Genomic DNA, 6,739 nt, shown 5'->3' with positions numbered 1-6,739 from the left:
GTGGTGATCAAAAAGCCAGCCACTATAGAATAAATAAACTAAAATCTGTGCACCTAAAGAAGCTAAGCAGGAAGAAATGACCTGGGTAAGATGATCAATCCTTATTCAAAAAGGCAAACAGGATAGATATCAGAAGACGGAGAAAATAGGAAACAGGACAGGAGCCCACCACAGAGGGACTGTGAAAGACTCTACCCAGCAGCGTATCAAAGCAGATGCTGAGACTCACAGCCAAACTTTGGGCAGAATGCAGGGAATTTTATGAAAGAGAACTGGAGGGAATAGGAATTCCACAAGGAGAACAACAGAAAACAAAACAAAACAAAACAAAAAAACTAGGCACAAAGGTTTATTCTGAGATTGATACCCCAACCAAGGACCATGCATGGAGATAATGTAAAACCCCTGTTCAGATGTAGCCCATGGAAGCTCAGTCTCCAAGTGGGTGTCCTAGTACGGGGAACAGGTGCTGTCTCTGACATGTACACCATTTTTGAATTGTATTATTTGTTTTGTTGGTATCTAATTTCTTCAGTTCCTTATATATTCTGGTTATTATCCCTTTGTCAGATATAGAGTTGGTGAAGATCTTTTCCCAGTCTGTATGCTGTCATGCTGTTCTGTTGATAGTGTCCTTTCCTTTGCTTTACAGAATCTAGGAATGAATATATACAGAAATAGCCAAACTTTGGGCCGAGTGCAGGGAATCTTATGAAAGAAGGGGGAGACAGAAAGACCTGGAGGGGACAGGAGCTCCACAAGAAGAGCAAAATAACTAGAAAATCTGGGCACAGGGGTCTTTTGTGAGATTGATACTACAAACAAGGACCATGAATTCAGATAACCTAGAACCCCTGCACAGATGTAGACCATGGCAGCTCAGTGTCCAAGTGGGTTCCATAGTAATGGGAAGAGGGACTGCCTCTGACATGAACTCATGGGCTGGCTCTTTGATGACCTCCACCTGAGGGGAAGCAGCCTTACCAGGCTACAGAGGAAAACAATGAACCCAGTCTTCATGAGGCTTGATAGACTAGGGTCAGATGGAAGAAGAGGAGGACCTCCACTATCATTGAACTGGGGGGGGGGGCATAGCAGAAGAAGAAGGAAGAAGGTGGGATTAGAATGGGAGGGGGAGGAGGTTGCAGCTGGGATACAAAGTGAATAAAGTGTAATTATTAAAACAAAATAAAAATTAAAAATAATTAAGTAGAACAAAAAAAGGAAGAAATTGTGGCACATTTATACAGTGGAATATTCCTCAGCTATTAAAAACAAGGAAATTATGAGATTTGCAGGCAAATGCATGGTACTAGAAGAGATCATCGTGAGTGGGGTAATTCAGAAGCAGAAAGAGACTCATGGTCTCTTTTATACAATTTACTCATTTTATATCCTTATTGTACCCCCTCCATCAACTGCTCCTGTGCCACCCTCCCTCCTTACTCCCTGCTATCACTTTCCTATACCCTACAGATGATATTTAAAAGTGGATATTAGTCGTATAATATAGGATAACCATACTAACATCTACAGACCTAAAGAAGCTAAACAACAAGGAGGATTCTAGGGAGGATGCTTAAATCTCATTCAGAATGGCAAACAGGGTAGATACCAGAAGCAATGGAGGAGAGGGAACAGGATGGGTCCTACTATAGAGGGTCCTCCAAAAGGCTCCACTTAACATGGAATTTAAGCAGATGCTGAGACTCAAAGCCCAACTTTGGGTAGAGTGTAGGGAGTCTTATGGAAGAGGGAGGAAAGAAGGACATAGAGGAGACAGGAGCTCCACAAGTAGACCAACAAATTTAAAAATCTGAGCCCAGGGGGACCTGCAGAGACTGATGCACCAACTAAGGACCATGCATGGGGAGGACCAAGACCTCCTGCTCAGATGTAGCAAGATGCAGCTCAGGTGTAGCTCAGATGTGTATGTACCCCAGTAAGGGGAGCAGGGGCTGCCTCTGTCATGAAATCATTGCTTTCTCTTAGATTACTTTCCCCTAGTGATGGGGCCTTGCCTGGCCACAAAGTAAGAGGATCCAGGCAGTCCAGATGAGAATTGATTTTTTTTTTAAGGTCAGATGGCAGAGGAAGAAAACTCCCTCTTTCTATAAAGTATAAGAAAGTGATAGCAGGGAAGAGGGAGGGAGGGTGGCACAGGAGAAGTTGAGGGAGGGGGTAAAATCAGGATAAAAATATGAGTAAATTGTATAAAATAAAAATTTTAAAAAAGAACATTTCTTTCAATGCTTGTGGAACTTTTCCTAAGGTACGATGCTGCCTTGAGGAAGGGTGGGACTAGCTGGAAGAGAGGGAGGGTCCTATGACTAAGATTGAATTAATTAATAAAAATAAAAGGATGTGAAAAAAATCTCTCTGACTTTCATAGCAGTAATCTAGTAGACCACTTTACTAATTAGGATTCAAAGAAAGTGTGGGATACAGCTGAGTTGGTGGTTATGACCTGATCTTTTACTCAATGAGTGACACTTCTAAGCAGAACTTAAACTCAGGGTAAATTTCTCTTTCATCAAAGCTATTGATATATAGGTTCTGTGGGAAAGAATGTTATCTCCATTGGCATTTTTATTCAAATATTGCTGGCTTTTTCTAAAATCATGGTAGAAGTCAGCTTCTCTACCCCTTCAAATAAGGTGAGACAAAACAACTCACGTTAATAAATACTGCTTATGGGCTGTAACATAGTGATCACGTTTAATGACAGTGTTGCTTCTCATAATTAATTTCTTTGTTACTTGAAAATTGTTATAAACTGGGTTGTCCAACTTAAGGTTTTATGGATGTGAGGTCCTAAGTGATAATAATGAACTAAGCTGTTCTGAGAAGAACCAAGAGCATACTGTGTGAATGTGTGGGTTGGTTGGCTGAACTTTTCAAAAAACTCATATCAGAATCTGGCTTATCTTGGTTGATTGCAATACAAGGTTCTAACTCTTCCTCCGTAATCTAGCATCATGTTAAGACAGTAACAGTATTGGGGAAAATCTGTGTAATATATATAAACAAAAAACAAATTAATAACTTCTCATATTTGATCTGTCTATATCACACAATAGAGAAAAAAAGTGTATTTAAAGACTGCTGAGCTATCATGAAGCCTTTGGGCTGCTACTATGGAACTGATATTTAATCTTTGCTTTTCATTTTGCCTGGAGTGCACAATCTGCAGGACTTTCCATATCTAAATAATAATTATTTTATTTTTAGTCCACATGACACAGGGGGATGTGATCACTTAATCTTCTAAGTTACTGGGAATATTGTAGTCTCTCGTTTGGTCACAAAGCTTAAACTCTCTAAAGTTTCTACGCCTATTTGTTTGCTGGTTTACCAACTATATGCTCTCACTAGCACAGACTCCTATCGTTGTAGAGATATGTTTTTTTCTGATTCAGACTAGCTAAAAGAATAAGGAGTAATATAAAAATAGGTCATTGTGACGGTTAATTTTTACTGTAAATTTAGCTGGATTTTATCATCAGCTGTGCCACATACCGATGGGGTTATCAGTGAAAATGTTACTAGCAGTTGATCTGAAGATGGGAGACTAACTGCAAACAACACTGACATTCCAGGCTCAATGAAAAGAATAAAGTTGAGTAGTAGCATGAACGTATCTCACGTTTCTTACCGGAGCCACTGTGTGACCAGACAGCTCATGTCATCTCTTCCACACTATGATGGAATAATCTTTTTGATTATAAGACAAAATAAACCTATTCCCTTTAAGTTACTTTTGTTGTGTATTTTATCACAGAAAATAAAATCACTAGACTTTTGATCTCTCTCTTTTTCTTCCACACACATACAGACACCCACATTGTTTGCACAGGTAATTTAAGTATTCCATATTTAGCCAAACCGGAACAATAGGATACAGATTGGCTCTCATCCTTTAAATAAAAACAATCCAGGTGAAATAATTGAAAAAAAAAAAAGAAAAAACAAAACAAAACAAATTCACTGGGCAGTTGTTAACATAAGATAATAATAATTGAATTGCAGGGAACCATGAGACAGGCTTTATGACTACCTAAGCTTACCCCCTAGAGAGTTTCTTGGTTTTTGCTGAAGTTAACCTATTTAGAATACTTAGAAAATCATCACATAATCCTAGTTAGTTGATTAGTTGAGGAGGAGAGACTTTACTAGAGAGGGAACCATGTAAAAGATCAAGGTGGATAATCCAATAGTTCACAGAGGGGCAAAGATGTTTTATGCTTCTCTAATAAGAATTGGTAAAACATTAAAATAAATACAGTAGAATGTGCACAACAGCATAATTTCTAAGGTGGAGAAAGAGAATCTTAGAACAAAGGCTCCTTTAGTTTTCCTAGTATTCTCAAACATGAAATCTTCAAACTGTTTCTTAATAAGTAGATCACCAAGACTATGAGGAATCATATTTAAGGACGATTAAAAATTCTTGTTAAATAGGATTGCTAGCAATTCATGACAATAATAATTTCTGACCTACTGTGAGAGGGAGTCATAAATCAACTTGAAGCCAGCCTAGAAATAATCAGATTAATATTGAAGACCAGCTTCAAAATTACAGCTGCAAACTGGTGGCTAGCTGATCACTCAGCAGACTTTCTCAGACAGTAAAAGGCTTGATCTAAACTGTTACCAATAGGGCTTCCACTGTTAGTGGCAAATATTGGCTGAAACCGACTGTTACTGGTGGAAGGGCAGAGTTAGGTGGCTCCTGGTGGGTGCTGCTACCGAAGGTAGCTAATGTCTAAAAAAGAGGGAAGAAGGAGAAAACAAAGACTGTATGCATACACAAACACACACACAAATTTAGACTAGACGATGAAGCAAGGAGTTGAACAAGATTCAACAAGCTACAGCAGCTTCATACATACATATGCGTATATACATATATACATACACATTCACACATTGGTTGAATGGAGCAAAGTTCCGATCAACTTTATTTTTTCTCTTAAAGCTTATATATCTCAGCAAGAGATTTCTTTTCTTTTTTTTTTTTTTTACTTTTTTTTTTAATTTTATTTTTTTCTTATCAATTACATTTTATTAACTCTGTATCCCAGCCGTGTCCCGATCCCTCATTCCCTCCCAGTCCCTCCCTCCCTCCCTCATCTCCACCATGCCCCTTTCCAAGTCCACTGATAGGGGGGACCTCCTCCCCATTCATCTGATCCTGTTTTATCAGGTATCTTCAGGACTGGCTGCAAAGCTCTCCTCTGTGGCCTAACAGGACTGCTCCTCCCTTGGTCAAAGAGCCAGTCATTGAGTTCCTGTTAGAAATAGTCCTTGTTCCCCTCACTATGGGAAACCAATTGGTTACTGAGCTACCACAGGCTACTTCTGAGCAGAGGTTCTAGGTTATATCCATACATGGTCCTTGGTTGAATGTCAGTCTCAGAAAAGACCCTGTGCCCAGATATATTTGGTCCTTGTGGAGCTCCTATCCTTTCCCCATCAGACTAACTCCCCTTCTTTCTTATGATTCCCTGTACTCTGCCAAAGGTTTGGTCATGAGTCTTTGCTTTGAAAACACTGCTACTTAGAGTCTTTCAAATGCGCTCAGTAGACTCCTGTCATACGTTCAATGCACATCCCATTTGTCTTTCTAAACGAGGATTGATTGTCTTACCCCATGTCTGCTCTCTTGATTTTCTTTTTTAGGTGTACAGATTTCATTATGTTTATCATATCATATAGGTATATATAAGTGAGTATATACCATGTTTGTCTTTCTCCTTCTGGGATATTTCACTCAGGATGATCTTTTCTAGATCCCACCATTTGCCTGCAAATTTCATGATTTCCTCCTTTTTGATTGCTGAGTAGTATTCCATTGTGTAAAAATACCACAATTTCTGTACCCATTCCTCCATTGATGGACATCTGGGTTGTTTCCAGGTTCTGGCTATTACAAATAAAGCTACTATAAACATGGTTGAGCAAGTATCTCTTTTGTGTACTTGAGCAAACTTTGGGTATATACCTAGCAGTGGTATAGCTGGGTCTTGAGGAAGCACTATTCCTAATTGTCTTAGAAAGGGCCAGATAGATTTCCAGAGTGGTTGTACCAGTTTACATTCCCACCAGCAGTGGAGGAGGGTTCCCTTTCTCCACAACCTCTCCAGCATGTGTTGTCCCTTGAGTTTTTCATCTTGGCCATTCTGATGGGTGTAAGGTGATATCTCAGGGTCGTTTTGATTTGCATTTCCCTGATGGCTAATGAGGTTGAGCATTTCTTTAAGTGTTTCTCTGCCACTTGATATTCCTCTTTCGAGAATTCTCTGTTTAGCTCTGTACCCCATTTTTTAATTGGATTACTTGGTTTGCTGCATTTCAGCTTCTTTAGTTCTTTGTATATACTGGATATGAGTCCTCTGTCAGATAAAGGGTTGGTAAAGATTCTTTCCCAATCTGTAGGCAGGCGTTTTGTTTTGATGACAGTCTCCTTTGCTTTACAGAAGCTTTTCAGTTTCATGAGGTCCCATTTATTGATTGTTGCTCTTAGAGTCTGTGCTGTTAGTGTTCTGTTCAGGAAGTTGTCTCCTGCCAGCAAGAGATTTCAAGTGGTACAAAAATCACAATGTGGCTACATTATATTTTTCTTTAAATGAACGATTACAATGAGTACATGTTGGAAAAATATGTTCCCCAATACTCTCCCATGATCAAATGTCTTATGGATGAGAAACAAACACAAAAAACAAATTATTCCAACTAT

This window comes from Psammomys obesus, unplaced genomic scaffold (genome assembly GCF_907164565.1).
Source record: "Psammomys obesus unplaced genomic scaffold, mPsaObe1.curated_primary_1811, whole genome shotgun sequence".
Classification (NCBI taxonomy): domain Eukaryota; kingdom Metazoa; phylum Chordata; class Mammalia; order Rodentia; family Muridae; genus Psammomys; species Psammomys obesus.
This window is presented reverse-complemented; position numbering follows the sequence as displayed.